The sequence below is a fragment of the Oncorhynchus mykiss genome, chromosome 25, assembly GCF_057628025.1.
Source record: "Oncorhynchus mykiss isolate SJ-2025 chromosome 25, ASM5762802v1, whole genome shotgun sequence".
NCBI lineage: Eukaryota > Metazoa > Chordata > Actinopteri > Salmoniformes > Salmonidae > Oncorhynchus > Oncorhynchus mykiss.
Window position 1 is genome coordinate 77,000,206 of NC_143046.1, and position 18,012 is coordinate 77,018,217.

General features: G+C 42.4%; 1 long non-coding RNA gene across 1 annotated transcript in view; it reads right to left on the reverse strand.

Moving 5' to 3' along the window:
* Nucleotides 1–16,872, reverse strand: part of LOC110504336 (uncharacterized) — a 31,502-nt gene extending 14,630 nt beyond the window's left edge. The window contains exons 1-2 of the long non-coding RNA XR_002470590.3: nucleotides 16,762–16,872; nucleotides 5,626–5,724 (exon numbers count right to left, since the gene is read on the reverse strand). This is a non-coding gene — a long non-coding RNA (uncharacterized LOC110504336). The remainder of the gene's footprint in view (nucleotides 1–5,625; nucleotides 5,725–16,761) is intronic.
* Between the last annotated feature and the right edge of the window lie 1,140 nt (nucleotides 16,873–18,012).

Here is an 18,012-nt window from a genome sequence, read left to right on the forward strand (position 1 = left end):
GTGTGTTTCAACACAAACCAGGTGAGAGGTGATTTTAAGCTGTATTTTGATAGTGCTGACAACGTCCATGGGGAGGTACTCCCTGGAACAACAAAAACATCCATGCATGTACTGTTGGAGCTGATCACGTTCCATTCATGAGGACGAGTGTCTGCTCCTGTTGTACTGATCTGATCACGTTTAATCCATCTGCGTTTCATCCATCTGCGTTTCATCCAAACACCTAACTGGAGTGAGAAACAGGCCTAGTAAACTAAGCTCCCATGACCTGATTATCATAAAGTACGGTAATTACAACAAGTGATGCTCCGCTCCAGATTCCTCATTCTTATCTTCCCACCTGCTCTTGTGCGTCTGTGTGTCTATCTATAGAATGTTTATGACTGTGAATTCTGAGTTTCTGAACATGGTGGCTTACTGCTGTAGTTTCTGCCAGTGACCTCCAGAACAGAGAAGAGAAGGGCTTCAGTCTGCAATGCAGAACAGTTAATGATTTACCCCCCTAATCAGATAACCCAGCAGCACAGATGCTAGAGCCCAACAAACCTGCCCTCTAATTCTAGTGATGGGGTGTGTCTCAAAATGGTAACCCTTTGGGCCCTGGTCAAAAGTAGTGCATTATAAAAGGGTGCCATTTGGGATGCATATATGATTAATGCTTAGTGTGAAAGAGGATTGTTATCAGGGGCAGGATATGTAAAATACCCTTTAATAGAGACTGGGCTTTAAACAAATAAACTAGGACTCCAGGCCTGAGACAACCAGGTCACAGAGCTCACCTGTTACCAGCCAGACTGGTACACCAAGCTACAGCCAGGTCACAGAGCTCACCTGTTACCAGCCAGACTGGTACACCAAGCTACAGCCAGGTCACAGAGCTCACCTGCTACCAGCCAGACTGGTACACCAAGCTACAGCCAGGTCACAGAGCTCACCTGCTACCAGACAGACTGGTACACCAAGCTACAGCCAGGTCACAGAGCTCACCTGCTACCAGACAGACTGGTACACCAAGCTACAGCCAGGTCACAGAGCTCACCTGCTACCAGCCAGACTGGTACACCAAGCTACATACAGGACAGGATGACCATTTGTCGCCTTCCTACCATGGCACCTCTGAGAAGCAGCCAGGTCATCTCACCTTTTATCACACAGGTATCCCAAGCCAAGACACAATTACTGGGGAGAATATCCACCTACAGTATTTTGGCTCTAGCCTGGTCCCAGATCTGTTTCTGCTGAATAGCCAACTCCTATGATGGCATCGGAGTTTGGCATGACAATAAATGAAAGACGATAGGATTTGGCAAGACAGCACAAATTGATCTGGGTCCAGGCTACCTTAGCTCCTACTACCTAATAAAAATGTAATTAACAGTGAGTGACTTGTTGCTTAATCACTTATTTTTATCACCTGCCTCTATGATGTACGAACACAAACCAATTTGGGCTAGGGGTTCAGTGGTTTGCAGGGGTGCTGCTGAGCATTTTAAATAACTTCCTCCATTTCTATTCCGGCGGAGTCTAGCCTGCTGAGAGGGCTCCTAGACAATCCACCAAATGTATTGGGGAGCACAGATTGAAAAGTAAGGGCTAACCCTAACCCTAACCCTGAGGAGTTTGAGGCACTGGTTCACTTTTTGGTTGTTGATGCAGCCTACATTTAAAATTGATTAAATGTAGATTTTTTTTGTCACCAGCCTACACAGAACACCCCATAATGACCAAGTGGAATTATGTTTTTTGAAAATTGTACCAATTAATTAAACATGAAAAGCTGAAATGTCTTGAGTCAATAAGTATTCAATCCCTTTGTTATGGCAAGCCTAAATAAGTTCAGGGGTAAAAACTTGTTTAACAAGTCACATAAGTTGCATGACCTCACTCTGTGTGCAATGATAGTGTTTAACATTCTCTTTCTCCACACATATTCTCCACACACATTCTTTCTCCACACAGTGTTATGTGTTCCTTCTAAACAACTCAACTTTTTAAAAAGTTGAATCAGTTACGGCTGAACAGTTTGTTTGTGTGTTTAACTCTGCCTGTAAACACGCTGGATGATTCAGAATCCATTGAAGAGCTTAAACGATTCATTGACGAGAGATACATGTACTTACGAACTCAAAGAAACATGTCGCTGGTTTCGGAGGATTCAAGCATTGTTAAGGACAACCAACCAAATCAACAAAACAAAACCAGGTTGGCCAATAGGTATCAACGATGGAACCAAACCATCCCCTAGTAAGTGTGGCGAGTGGGGAGAGGTTTACTGATATGGATGTTGACTTGTTAAAATGCTTCAATGAAAGGCTTACCAAACTTGATAACTTGGATATATTACGAGAGGACATCAATGCATTATGTACCAGTCTAGAATTCATCCAACGTCAGATTGATGATCTAAGGAAAGAGAGCACGGCGCTGAAAGGTACTGTAGACTCTATTCATAGCAAGGTGGAGGTGGTGCAAAGGGAGAACTAACAACTTATTAAAGAAACCTTGCTTGATGTACGGTGTCGATCAATGTGGGAACAATCTAATATTCTCAGGGATACCGGAGAATGACTACAGCAGAGTCTGTGAGGACACTGTCCGAGACTTTATGTCAACTCAACTAAACCTGCCCGCTGATGTTGTGCGCAATGCCACTTTCTCCAGAGTCCATAGAATAGGCAAGGCCTCTGGAAATAGGCCACGGGATATTATTGCATGTTTTGACAAATTTAAGCAAAAGGAAATGACAAAGAACATGGGCAGAGAACTCAGAAACACTGATTTTGGAATGAATGATCACTTCCCCACCGAGATCAATGAAAGGAGAAAAAGACTATATCCCATCATGAAGGAAAAGCGTTGCCTGAATCAACGAGTCTCCATGGTGATAAACTTTATATCAACGGGCAATTGTATCGGGACTCTGGAGCAACTCCCTGGCTATTTTAATTTAATGTTCAAATCTGAGTTTGTGTGTTGTAGTATATCATGACAACTTCAACTATAACCAATATATGCTCTATTGATCTTCACTTGATAAGGAAAGGGCTGCATATAGCTCAGGTTAATGTATGTAACCTTCCTAACAAAATACATGAGGTTTTTAACTTGGTCAACATAAATAATATTCATATTTTGGCTTTGACCGAAACGCATTTAGATGCATCTGTAAATGATGGGCAAATGAACATTCAAGGATTTAGTCTACTGAGAAGGGAGAGGAATAGGAATGGTGGAGGTGGAGCACTGTATATTCAGAATCATATACCGTTTAAGAGAAGGTATGACCTTAATGTAGGTCAAATAGAGGCACTATGGGCTCAAGTACATCTGCCTCACCAGGCACCCATACAGAACAAAATTGAGGGGATATGCCAAGAACTGTGGTTTGAAACAAATGGTTAATGTTACTACTAGATCATCAATTAAGTTGGGTCATCGTTCAGACACATGCATTGATCTGATTTTCTGTAATATACCATTGCAATGCTTAAAGGCCAGATCAATGCCAGTGGGCTGAACAGACCATAATATTGTGACCATAACCATGAACACCAAGGTTCCAAAGAAAAAATGCTTATTTATTGTTAAAACCAACATGGAATCAGGGTTCTGTGTAGATCACTATGTAGATAGGAACATAAGGTACTAAAAGTAATTACTGAGAGAAACCCCAGGCAGCCAGCCTGTCTTGTTTCCCTCTGCTAGCCTAGCTAATCACTATTGAGTTTGTAGGTGTTAAAGTTCGACCCACTCAACCTCCGTGATGATCAGCCTTCCCCAGGGAGTTTCATGTCCATCCGGAGTGTTTATACATGCCCTGCTTGGCCTGACTGACTCCGTCCAGCCTCCTTGTGTTGAGTCCCAAATGGCACTCTCTTCCCACTACTTTTGACCAGGGCCCATATGGCTCCAACCTACTCATATTAAGACCTAAAACTAGTCCTCATATGCATCGTTTGGCTATAATTTGAGATATCTAAAGTACTTACCCCCTAATTATAATATTAATCCGTGGGAATTCATTATTAGAGGTTTTGGAAAATACTGAAAAAGGTGCTTTTTATTTGTATTTGGCGTTAACTGTCCGCCAAATATTTTTTTTTGTCATTTGTCTTTCAATGGAAGAAATTGTGTGACAACACCTTAAGAATAGAAGAGAAAACCGTAGCTAGCTTGGTGTACCAGCAGTGTAGCTAGCATGCCTGTGATTGGTTGTGTGTATTATCCAGGAGACACAATGGAGAGGGCCAGTGAATCCTCAAACAGACACACAGAGCAGAGCCAGCTTCTCTTCTCCGCTTTGTTGGGGCTGGAAGGACGGTTCCCCACATAAAGCTCTACAGGACCACTGATAAGACATAGTACTAGGCTACCTCCCTCTATCTTTCTTTCTTTCTCCCTATCAATTCAATTGGCAAACATATGTTTACATTGCCAAAGCAAATGAAATAGACTTTCTCTTTCTCTCTCTCTATTGCTCCCGCTCTCACACAATGCAAATTGTCTGAGAAGAGGAGAATACAATGCTATCCTTAGTCTCCTCAGAGCAAAGCCAGGGTGGGGTGGGCCACTCCATAAAACCTACTAGTGTTCTCAGGGATCCCTGTCACTCTGTGGTGACCAATGCCAGACTAACACTCCACCACGTGACAGATGAGATGCAGAGAAAACTAACTATCAGGATTTGACACACATTAAGAACAGGATGCAGGTTACCAAACGAGATTGGCTACTTTCTGAGCCAACAGAAAATAGATGGTAGGACATGCTAGCTACACCACTGTACAGTTTTCTCTTCTATTTTTAAGGTGTTGTCACACAATTTATTCCATCGAATGACTAATTACAAAAAAAATGTAATTGGCGGACGATTAAATCTAAAGCACTCTTTTTCTGTTTTTTCCAAAACCTCTAATAATTAATTCCCATGGATTAATATTATAATTAGGGTGTAATTACTTTAGATATCTCAAATTAGAGCAAAACGATGCATATGAGGATTAGTTTTAGCTCTTAATATGAGTAGGTTGGAGGGAGAGTTTGCGAAAACATGTTTCTCAGACATTTTTAATAAGCGGGAGAGCAATGAGCTGTCTTGCTATGCAGCCATTTTTTTATTAAGACGTTAGAATGGGGTGCGATCAAAGCTACCTGACCCTTTCAACCAAATGAAATGGAAATTATCTGTGGCCCTATGAATGTGTAGTTCTTGCTCTGTGGCTAGTAGTATTTATGCAGAATGGGATCAGAAAGTACCCAGGAATAACATACTTTATTACTAGGTTCAGTATTTTACAATTATTACGATAAGGATGACAGGATACTTTTTTGTTTAACTAAATTGTGTCCCCTAAACCAATGGTATAACAATGTACTAATGAAAAAATGCACGAGTGAGCAGGTTTATTTAATTACATAAATAACTTTCCACTAAGATTCTAAGTCACATCAAAGTCTAATATGAGTCTTATCATATTTCACTATTGTGCCTTTAAATCTCCACTATTTGGAGCTGTATAACCCTAGCAGAAACTATACCAATGTACCAAGCAGCACTAAACCATATATTCCTTTCACTATGCAGACACACTTCCTCTTTAAGATGCCTGTATGTGTGTGTGTCACCTGTGGTACGTGCATAGTGTTTGTATTTCCTCCTCCAGCTTTTGGCTGTGCTCCAGGGCCCTGTCTCTCTCTCTCTCTCTGGACCAACTCCACGTCCTCCTGGTAACAACACAAAACAGCGGACAGAAAGACAGACGGTTCAGAACGATGCAGATAGAAATGTAATGAATAGATTGAACACGTTTCCCAATTCATATCTGTTCTATACAATATATTTCTATCTCCAGCTCCTCCTGTTGACACAACAGACAGTCAGATCACATCACAGTTTGAAAAGCACAGCTAGTAGCCACTGTTACAGGACACGGAGCTGAATGACATTGTGCTTGGGTGGCTTAATTAATATTATTTATCTGTGTGTTTCCGTATGAGAATAAATTGTATTGTGACCATTTCAATTCCTGTGATACTTCAGATTTATCAATAGTTTTACACTTCTGATGTGACATATTATGCATTCCATTTTGAACACTGGATTATATATATTTTAACTCAAAATCAAGTAACGGTACTTGTAATAAATCAGTTCACAAACACGTTAAAACGCAGCTGAAGCATCACACGTTTTCCGCTTCTCACAGTGGTTTTCCTACTGAGGCGGAGGAGGCGTTACGTCATTGATTCCTCTCACACCACAGAGAACTATCCATGTCTACAGCGTATGTCTTTTAACAGGGTTTTAATTCAGCTCATGTAGAGCACCAGCAGTCCCAGCAGCACACAGGGAGCCTCTAACACAATGAGGCTCCTCTGAGGGGATCCCATTCACACTATTGTCTCCCCACTCAGCACCTACTCAGAGGAACTCCCGTTCAAAGGGACGAGGGAAGGGAGGCCGGCTGGCCTGATCACGGCGGTGGGTGGGAGCAGGGGATGCTGGGTAAACAGTGTGTGTGAGTGTGTGGTTGTGTGTGGTTTTGTGTGAGAGTGCTGGGCAACCCTGTGGTTAAACCTGGCCCAAAATAAATGCCCTGCTAATTAGCAGCCGTTGAAACAGATGTATTGATGGTCTCAACAGCTAAAAGAAGAGGGAACAATGGAGGAGGTCTAAATAAACAAGGGGAGCAGGGCCATACTGTACATGGCCGCAATCTATAGCCTCTGTGATGAGAAGGGAAGAAGGGGGAGAGAGAGAGAGAGAGAACCTAGGAGGGCTTTTGTCTTAACAGTGACAGGAGAGAGGATTGGATTAGCAGAGTCGTGTTCAGTAGGGCACGGGAAAAAGGAAAATATGTGTTCTTATTGGACAAATTCATGTAGTACTTCACTCCTTTTCAAAACGTTTTCTCACTGCTGAACACGACCCAAGCTCTATTTAAAAATGAGCGTTTTATTGTTTAACTGCAGAATGGTAAGCACCACCTTTTTTGGGGACTTCTATGACCTGGTTGGATAGTGGCTGAAATAGGGTGACCAACTGCCCTGGGTTTTACGGGACAGTCATGCATTTTGGCTCCTTGTCCCCCCCGTCCCATAACCAAACAATCATGTTCCGCATTTTATCAACAAATTAAAACACCAATTTACAAAAAAATGTTGATTTGTCCCATGTTTCAGTCAGATTTCTCATTGATTTGATGAGAATTAACATTCCAACCTGTCTCTTTTGCAGTCATGTTACGCTTATGACAAGACATATATCATAAGTCTATAGTAGGCTACTGGTGATGTAAACACCTCGCCAATCGTTGTGAGATCTGATGTTCTGCGCAGCGCAGGGCCAATGTCGTATCGTCAACCAATCACATTTGTCAAAGCATTTCGGGCTAAATTCCAGCTGTTTCTAGCGAAGAGCTACAAAAGTTAACCAAATTGACAGATTAGACTGAAGGATGAGGTAATTTCCTCAAACTTGTGAGGCTCTCCATGATCATTAGTTGTTCATTCAACATATTTTCTGCTACTTCACTCAATCTCGTTTTAAAAGTCTCAATTCCTTACAGTTTTACATTCCCTGAGACCAACCAGATATGTTTCCACAGCAAAGTTTTCATGAAACAGCCATCAATCAATCAAATTTATTTTATATAGCCCTTCGTACATCAGCTGATATCTCAAAGTGCTGTACAGAAATGCATGTGATCTCACTTTTCTGCATCACCAAATGTTGAGGCTGAGTCGAAAGAATAGGCTTTGTGTGCTTCAATTAGCTCGCTCAGTGCAACGGGAGGGGGATTTGCGCGCGTGTGTGTGTGGGGGGTGGGTGATTGCTGCCCCAAAAAATGTGTTAATGTACACTGTCTCGCAAAATCATCCTGTTGTCCCGCATTTGGGTATTTTAAATTTGGTCACCATCTGAGATGAAACCATATGAGCCCTGGGCTGGGGTCTGGTCTGCTGCTATAAACACCTTTGGCCTAAATAAGTACATGCAGCTTCCCCTCTGTTCTCCAGAACTATCATTCTAATTACTGGCACCAAGGTCTCCCAAGTCAAAGAGAACATCAAAAAGAGGCCAACCTCTAAAGTCAATATGTACTTTTCTCCAACAGAGAGGAGAGCTCGACTTCAAAGCCTGTGTCTTTTAATCATATGCATTATATCAGCATTCATTAGAATAATATCCAAATGAGTTTGACAGAGTAGCGGGTTAACCTGTTGTGATGATGAAGGCAGTACTGTAAAGGAGAATAACTAGCGTGGACTTTTATAGGTATAGTACAGGAGGTTGCAAGGCAGACAGCCAGTGGTCAGCTGGTGGGGCCAAAGTGCAACAGATTGGCAGCAGGGACTGGCTGGCATTTCTCACTCTGTGGAAACTGGGAATATCAATCTATGAAAAGATGCATTTGTTATGACACACAACAAACTATTGACTGATGTGGAATTTTGTTGATCAATGTAAATAAATATCTAATATATATATATATATATATATATATATATATATATATATATATATATATATATATATATATATATATTGACGTTTTATTCTGGATTGTGTTCTCTACATTCTCCATAATCTTATTTATCTGTAGTGACCATTTCATTAGAATAATTTAATTTAAACTTTCATTTAAAATAGGGTCAAATTGCACCGCCTTTCCTTCTTGTGTCCTCAAGCCTGAATCTCCTGTTAATGGTTTTTTAACCCTTATTTTACCAGGTAAGTTGACTGAGAAAACATTCTCATTTACAGCAACGACCTGTGGAATAGTTACAGGGGAGAGGAAGGGGGATAAACGAGCCCATTGGAAACTGGGGATGATTAGGTGGCCATGAAAGTATGAGGGCCATATTGGGAATCAAAGCTATAACCTGTTCATTTTAATGGATATCAATCAAAGATATCAGCTGTTCATGTTAATGGGTATCAATCAAAGATATCACCTGTTAATGATAATGGGCATCCATTCAAGAGAGTAACAGTAAAAGACCACACCTGGCAACTAAGCCCCTTGACACACACAAGTAACACACCTGCAAGTACATTAAACTGAGGCATAGTTAATGAGCAAGTCTATGATGACTGTGCCTTCATGATAATGTTTTCACCAAATAGTAGTATCAAGCTGTGGGAATCAGATCCCATTTGAAGCTTTTAACACACTTTTTTTATGGCCTTTTATCTGTGAATGCCTGTGAGAGAACCAGTTTTGCAGTCTTCTCAAGGAGGCTCTATAAGTGGGTCCTAAAGCTGTGTGTGTGTGTGTGTGGGGGGGGGGGGGGGGGGGGGGGGGGTGCGTGGCTTGAGCGGAGTAGCTGTCTGTGACTTTAGTGCCCTCTGAAATGGCAGGGGTGGAGAGGAGAGGGCCGGGGGTTGAGGGATTCTCATTGCTCAGGTCATCTCAAGTGATCTGTTGTAGTGGCTGCCCTAGCCCTGAACCACCTGTGTTTGCACACCAGCTTTTCCTTCAAGCACTGACAGCCCAGAGTGATGGCACCGCAATGCTCCTCTCCTTGGCTCGCTAACGCAGTTAATCATTACGACTGCTCCCTCCTATGGCCCTAGCAGCTCAGATTCAGCCTGCTCTTCCATAATACTTCTACTTGATATGATGGTAAAGGATTTTGCATGTCTAATTTGGAAGGACACAAAGTATATGATCAGTTAAAAGGTGCATGATCAAATGTAAATCTAGGGATCTTAAAATGTAAACAAATTGGGAATGTTGGGTTTGCCATGTTCCCTGATTTTATAATTCTTTACTAAATAAACCAGTAACGTTATGACTATTCAAAGAGTAATTTTGGCAGGCATAGAAAAATGAAATGATTTCAAATCCGTACATTCTCTTCACGTCAAGATGAACTTCAGCAGAGGAGGACTGTCTGACACCGACCTTTCTATGTTTAAATAATCCCAGTCATCTTCTCTTAGCTGGTTTCTTTAAAGTAAAATGTCAATTGATGAATCAAAGACCTGTGAGGTTTTCAATTGTTTCGTGGATCTGTTCCCGGCACTGCTGACTAATTTTACGACAGCTGTTCCCATTTCATTTTAAATTAAAAACCCCGCTCTGTAATCCCAGGAGACAATCTATAATTAAGGGGATTTATAGAAAAACCAAGAGCTACATTAATAACAAAATGTAATATATTTCTTAATAAGCCACCAGTGGAGAATGAAGAAACCCTCTAAGAAATAAAGTAGAAGAGTACAAATACTTTCAGCCAGCAGCCTTTAGAAAGAGCAGAAGACTGGACGGAGGTTCTCTGAGTTCAGTTGAAACAGAACAGATCATTCTAATCGTCTAAACTATTCATCATCATAAACCATCAACTAGTCACAAACTTGTAAACTGATTTCATCAACAAACATTCTGATGTGTCCGTTTCACCGTTCCCGCCTAAAAAAGTTGCAGAAAAATTCATGATCATGGATTCTATTAATGAAATATAGGATTCAAACTGTTGCAATCACAATCAGAGAGAGTAGTAATCTGAAATTAAAATTGCAAATGTTTGTCTGACAGAAAAATGCATGGAGAAAATGACAATAAAAGAGCTGTACAGGTCTCTCTCCCTCTCTCCCATAAACGGAGAAAAACAAATAGGCTCGTGTTTACCCTGTACCTCACTGGAGGGTGACATTGTTGATGATGTCAGTGACACTGTGACATTGTGATGATGTCATTCTAAATCCCATCAAATACGTGGCCGGGACACACAATGCACTCAAGTCTCAATGTCTTTTGATGTATTATGATGAGTCGTGTATTTATTGTATGTTACTATACTACCGTACTACTATACAACCGTACTACTATACCACTGATGTGTATTTAGTTAGCTATGTTTAGTTAGGGACTGCGGACTATGAAAATTAGCTGTGTTTAGCTAACTCTGATGCAAACATCATATTTCACTCTGAATGTTTTTTAAATTGCACATGGTCCTATTTAAATAAACTACTACCACCAACCACTACTACTACTACTACTACTACAACCACCCCTACTACCATCACTACCACCACCCCTACTACCATCACTACCACCACCACTACTAACACCACCACCACTACTACCACCATCACCACCACTACGACCACCACCATCAGTACTACCACCACTACTACCACCACTACCAACTACTACCACCATCACTACCACCATCATCAGTACTACCAGGACCACCATCACTACTACCACGGCCACCATCACTACTACCATCCCTACCACCACCACTACTACTACTACCACCACACCACCGCCATCAGTACTACCACCACCACCACCATCATCAGTACTACCACCACCACCACCACCACCACTAGAAGTACTACCACGACCACCATCACTACTACCACGACCACCGTCACTACTACCACCACCACCATCACCATCACTACCACCACCACTATCACTACCACCACCACTACCACCACCTACTACTACTACCACCACCAACATCACTACCACCAACCACTACTACTACCACCAACTACTACTACCACCACCACTACCACCACCACCATCAGCACTACCATCACTACCACCACCAACTACTACCACCATCACTACCACCATCATCAGTACTACCACGACCACCACCACCACCACTAGAAGTACTACCACGACCACCATCACTACTACCACGACCACCATCACTACTACCACCACCATCACTACCACCACCACCATCACTACCACCACCACCATCACTACCACCACCACCATCACTACCACCACCACTATCACTACCACCACCATCAGTACTACCACCACTACCACCAACTACTACTACTACCACCACCAACATCACTACCACCAACCACTACTACTACCACCAACTACTACTACCACCACCACCATCACTACCACCATCACTACTACTACCACCACCCCCATCTCCATCACCACTACTACCACCACCACCACCAGTACTACCATCACTACCACCAACTACTACCACCACCATCAGTATTACCATCACTACCACGACCAACTACTACCACAACTATTAGTACTACCATCACTAACACCATCAGTACTACCATCACTACCACCATCAGTACTACCATCAGTACTACCACCACCAGTACTACCATCACTACCACCACCATCAGTACTACCATCACCACCACCAGTACTATCATCACTACCACCACCACCATCAGTACTACCATCACTACCACCACCAACTACTACCACCACCACCACAACCACCATCACTACCACCACCAGTACTACCATCACTACCACCAACATTAGTACTACCATCACTACCACCACCACCACTACTACCACCATCAGTACTACCACCACCAGTACTACCACCACTACCACCACCAACTACTACCACCATCAGTATTACCATCACTACCACCATCATCAGTACTACCATCACTACTACTACTACTACCACCACCCCCACCAGTATTACCATTACTACCACCACCACGATTACCACCACTAATCCCACCATAACTACCACCACCATCAGTACTACCATCACCCCCACCAACCACTACTACCACCATCACCACTACTACCACCACCACCAACCACTACTACTACCACCACCACCACCACCACTACTACCACCACCACCACCACCACCCACTACTACTACCACCACCACCACCACCACCAGTACTACCACCACCAACTACTACCACCATCACTACCACCAACTACCACCATCTCCATCACCACTACTACCACCACCACCATCAGTACTACCATCACTACCACCAGTACTACCATCACTACTACCACCATCAGTACTACCATCACTACCACCACCACTACTACTCCCACCACCAACTACTACCACCACCATCAGTATTACCATCACTACCACCACCACGACGACCACCACTACTACCACCACCATCAATCCTACCATCACTACCACCAACTACTACCACCAACACCATCAGTACTACCACCATCACTACCACCAACAGTACTACCATCACTACCACCACCATCAGTATTACCATCACTACCGCCATCAAGCCTACCATCACTACCACCAACTACTACCACCATCATCAGCACTACCATCACTACCACCACCATCAGTACTACCACCACTACTACCACCATCAGTATTACCATCACTACCACAACCATCAGTCCTACCATCACCAACTACTACCACCATCACTACCACCACCATTACTACCACCACCATCAGTACTACCATCACTACCACCACCACCACCACCACCAACTACTACCACCAACTACTACCACTACCACCACCAACTACTACCACCACCATCAGTACTACCATCACTACCACCACCAACTACTACCACCATTACTACCACCATCACTACCACCATCAGTACTACCATCACTACTACTACTACCACCACCACTACCACCATCAGTACTATCACCACCACCAACTACCACCACCAACTACTATTACTACCACCACCATCAGTACTACCATCACTACCACCACCAACTACTACCACCATCACTACCACCATCAGTACTACCATCACTACTACTACTACCACCATCAGTACTATCACCACCACCACCAACAACAAGTGCTACCACCATCACCACTACTTCCACCATCAGTGCTGCCATCACCATCAGTACTACCATCACTACCACCACCACCACCACCACCACCACTACTACCACCTCCACTACTACTAACAGCTCTATTGCTTTAGATCACCAGACTAGGTAACAAGGCTCGGAGACAAGCAAACAGTGAGTGGTTGAATAAACAATACAATTATACCTGTGACTAAAATGGAAATGTGGTGTGTGTCGGGGCAGGGCGGGTTTCGGTTAAGGGGTTGGTATCTAAATAATAGCCCAGCATACTGTAGTAGGAGTGCGGCATTATTTAAAGACGGAGTTGTTGGCAAACAGCAGCACTGAGTTGAGCTCAAATTGATCAGAAATAAAGTGTAGACATTGTTAATGTTGTAAAAGACTATTGTAGCTGAAAACGGCTGATTTTTAATGGAATATCTACATAGACGTACAGATGCCCATTATCAGCAACCATCACTCCTAATGTTCCAATGGCACGTTGTGTTAGCTAATCCAAGTTTATAATTTTAAAAGGCTAATTGATCAGAAATATAGCTTTCATTTCTCAGAACAAGAATAGACTGACGAGTTTCAGAAGAAAGTTATTTGTCTCTGGCCATTTTGAGCCTGTAATCAAACCCACAAATGCTGACGCTCCAGATACTCAACTAGTCTAAAGAAGGCCAGTTTTATTGCTCCTTTAAATTAGAACAACAGTTTTCAGCTGTGCTAACATAATTGCAAAAGGTTTTTTTAATGATAAATTAGCCTTTTAAAATGATAAACTTGGATTAGCTAACACAACGTGCCATTGGAACACAGGAGTGATGGTTGCTGATAATGGGCATCTGTAGATATTCATTATTTTTTTTTAAATCAGCCGTTTCCAGCTACAATAACCGTTTCCAGCTACAATAGTCATTTACCACATTAACAATGTCTACACTTTCTTTCTGATCAATTTGATGTTATTTTAACGGACAAAAAAGTTTATTTTCTTTCAAAAACAAGGGCATTTCTAAGTGACCCCAAACGGTACTGTATACACACATGGTAACGTACACAGACCCATATACAGTTGAAGTCGGAAGTTTACATACACCTTAGCCAAATACATTTAAACTCAGTTTTTCACAATTCCTGACATTTAATCCTAGTAAAGATTCCCTGTTTTAGGTCAGTTAGGATCACCACTTTATTTTAAGAATACGAAATGTCAGAATAATAGTAGAAAGAATGATTTATTTCAGCTTTTATTTCTTTCATCACATTCCCAGTGGGTCACAAGTGTACATACACTCAATTAGTATTTGGTAGCAATGACTTTAAATAGTTTAACTTGGGTCAAACGTTTCAGGTAGCCTTCCACAAGCTTCCCACAATAAGTTGGGTGAATTTTGGCTCATTCCTCCTGGCAGAGCTGGTGTAACTGAGTCAGGGTTGTAAGCCTCCTTGCTCCGACACACTTTTTCAGTTCTGCCCACAAATTTTCTATAGGATTGAGGTCAGGGCTTTGTGATGACCACTCCAATACCTTGACTTTGTTGTCCTTAAGCCATTTTCCACAACTTTGGAAGTATGCTTGGGGTCATTGTCCATTTGGAAGACCCATTTGCGACCAAGCTTTAACTTGACTGATGTCTTGAGATGTTTCTTCAATATATCCACATAATTTTCCTTCCTAATGATGCCATCTATTTTGTGAAGTGCACCAGTCCTTCCTGCAGCAATGCACCCTCCCAACATGAAGCTGCCACCCTGTGCTTCACGGTTGGGATGGTGTTCTTCGGCTTGCAAGCCTCCCCCTTTTTCCCCAAACATAATGATGGTCAAACAGTTCTATTTTTGTTTCATCAGACCAGAGAATATTTCTCCAAAAAGTACGATCTTTGTCCCCATGTGCAGTTGCAAACCGTTGTCTGGCTTTTTTATGGCGGTTTTGGAGCAGTGGCTTCTTCATTGCTGAGTTGCCGTTCAGGTTATGTCGATTTAGGACTCGATTTACTATGGATATAGATACTTTTGTACCGGTTTCCTCAAGCATCTTCACAAGGTCCTTTGCTGTTGTTCTGGGATTGATTTGCACTTTTCGCACCAAAGTACGTTCATCTCTAGGAGACAGAATGTGTCTCCTTCCTGAACAGTATGACGGCTGCGTGGTCCCATGATGTTTATACTTGCGTACTATTGTTTGCACAGATGAACGTGGTACCTTCAGGCGTTTGGAAATTGCTCCCAAGGATGAACCAGACTTGTGGAGGTCTACAATTTTTTCCTGAGGTCTTGGCTGATTTCTTTTGATTTTCCCATGATGTCAAGCAAAGAGGCACTGAGTTTGAAGGTAGGCCTTGAAATACATCCACAGGTACACCTCCAATTGACTCAAATGATGTCAATTAGCCAATCAGAAGCTTCTAAAGCCATGACATCATTTTCTGGAATTTTCCAAGCTGTTTAAAGGCACAGTCATCTGAGTGTATGCAATCTTCTGACCCACTGGAATTGATACAGGGAATTATAAGTGAAATAATCTGTCTGTACACAATTGTTGGAAGAATGACTTGTGTCATGCACAAAGTAGATGTCCTAACCGACTTGCTAATACTATAGTTTGTTAACAAGGAATTTGTGGAGTGGTTGAAAAGCGAGTTTTAATGACTCCAACCTAAGTGTATGTAAACTTCCGACTTCAACTGTATACACACACGGTAATGTACACAGACCCATATATACACATACACGGTAATGTACACAGACCCATATATATATACACACGGTAATGTACACAGACCCATATACTGTGTGTGTGTATATATATATATATATATATATATATACACACACACACACACACAGTAATGTATACAGACCATTATATATACACACACATATGGTAATGTATACAGACCTATATACACACACACACACACACACACTAATGTATACAGACCCATATACACACGCGGCATGCTAGGCAGCTTCCCAAATGACACCCTATTCCCTTTACAGTGCATAACTTTAAATCAGGGCTGTGATCAAAAGTAATGCACTATATACATAAGGAAAAAGGTGCCATTTGGAACGCACCCATAGAGAAGGGTAACCTGTGCTGCTTGTAGTCTTAATGTGCAGGGATTCTTCGGCGAGAGGAGCGAAGAAGAGGAGGGGTTAGATTTACCTTCTGAGCACGTTCTTCATTGTTTTTGGCCGTCAGGTGTCTTCAGTTGTTTGCTGAAGTCTGGCTTGTTTGCTGAAGTCTCTCGTCTGCAGGAGATCTTGCTCCAGCCACTTGCACCAGAGGAAGAGAAGATACTTTTTTGAATACCATACACAGACAACATTAATTACTACATATTATATGGTTGTTATATGGTTGTTTTCTACCTTGATGGCAGCAATTACAGACAGACAGACAAACACAGACAGACAGACAAACACAGACACACAGACAAACACAGACACACAGACAGACAGAAACACAGACAGACAGAAACACAGACAGACAGAAACACAGACAGAAACACAACAGAAAGAAACAGACAGACAGAAACAGACAGAAACACAGAAACACAGACAGACAGACAGACAGACAGACAGACAGACTAAACACCCCAGCAGTAGCACCGACCGCAGCTCAGTCAGAAGGCCTCAGTGTTATTGTAAGACAGAGTTGTTTTATACCAGTCCATATGTGCTCTTCTTTATGTGCACATTCCAAGACTAAAGGACAGTTACCAGGAATGTAAACCATCCCTCTCTCCCTGACAAGTCACAATGTTTCGACATCCAGCTGCCTAAAAAACTTCCCGCAAACAAGAGCAGGCGGGCAAAACCTAGGAGTCCAGCTCTCCCAGCTCCCGTCGCTTTCCTCTGCAGTCTGGAATAACAGTTCCCTCATCCAGGCAAAACACAAAGCTTCTCTTTAGTGTCAGGGTGAGTTATGGCTTTCGAGCAACAGATGTTTTGGACTAAAATCATTTAAATCAGAGCACCGAGAGTGGGAGTGCACCTCTCTACTCAACCCAGGCAGGCCACCTGGCTACAGTACGACACCCAAAAATAGCAACTGTTGGAACACATGGAGCAGACAATAATGACCTAACGTTACATAAGGGAGGGAAAGGGGGATACCTAGTCAGCTGTACAACTGAATGCAATCAACTGAAATGTGTCTTCCACATTTAACTCAAGCCCTCTGAATCAGAGATGTGCGGGGGGCTGCCTTAAATCGTTATTGGCTATGTTTTGGGCATAATGTCTGAAAACACACTCACTGTCAGTTATATCAAAGGCTCGTCATTCAATTGCACATAATCAATACTTGGAAAATATCTGGATCTGGTAATGAAAGACAACTCACCAAGACATCAGAACAAGCAACACCTCAGCTCTCAGTGTTAACATACACACTGGTTTACCAGGGAACAGT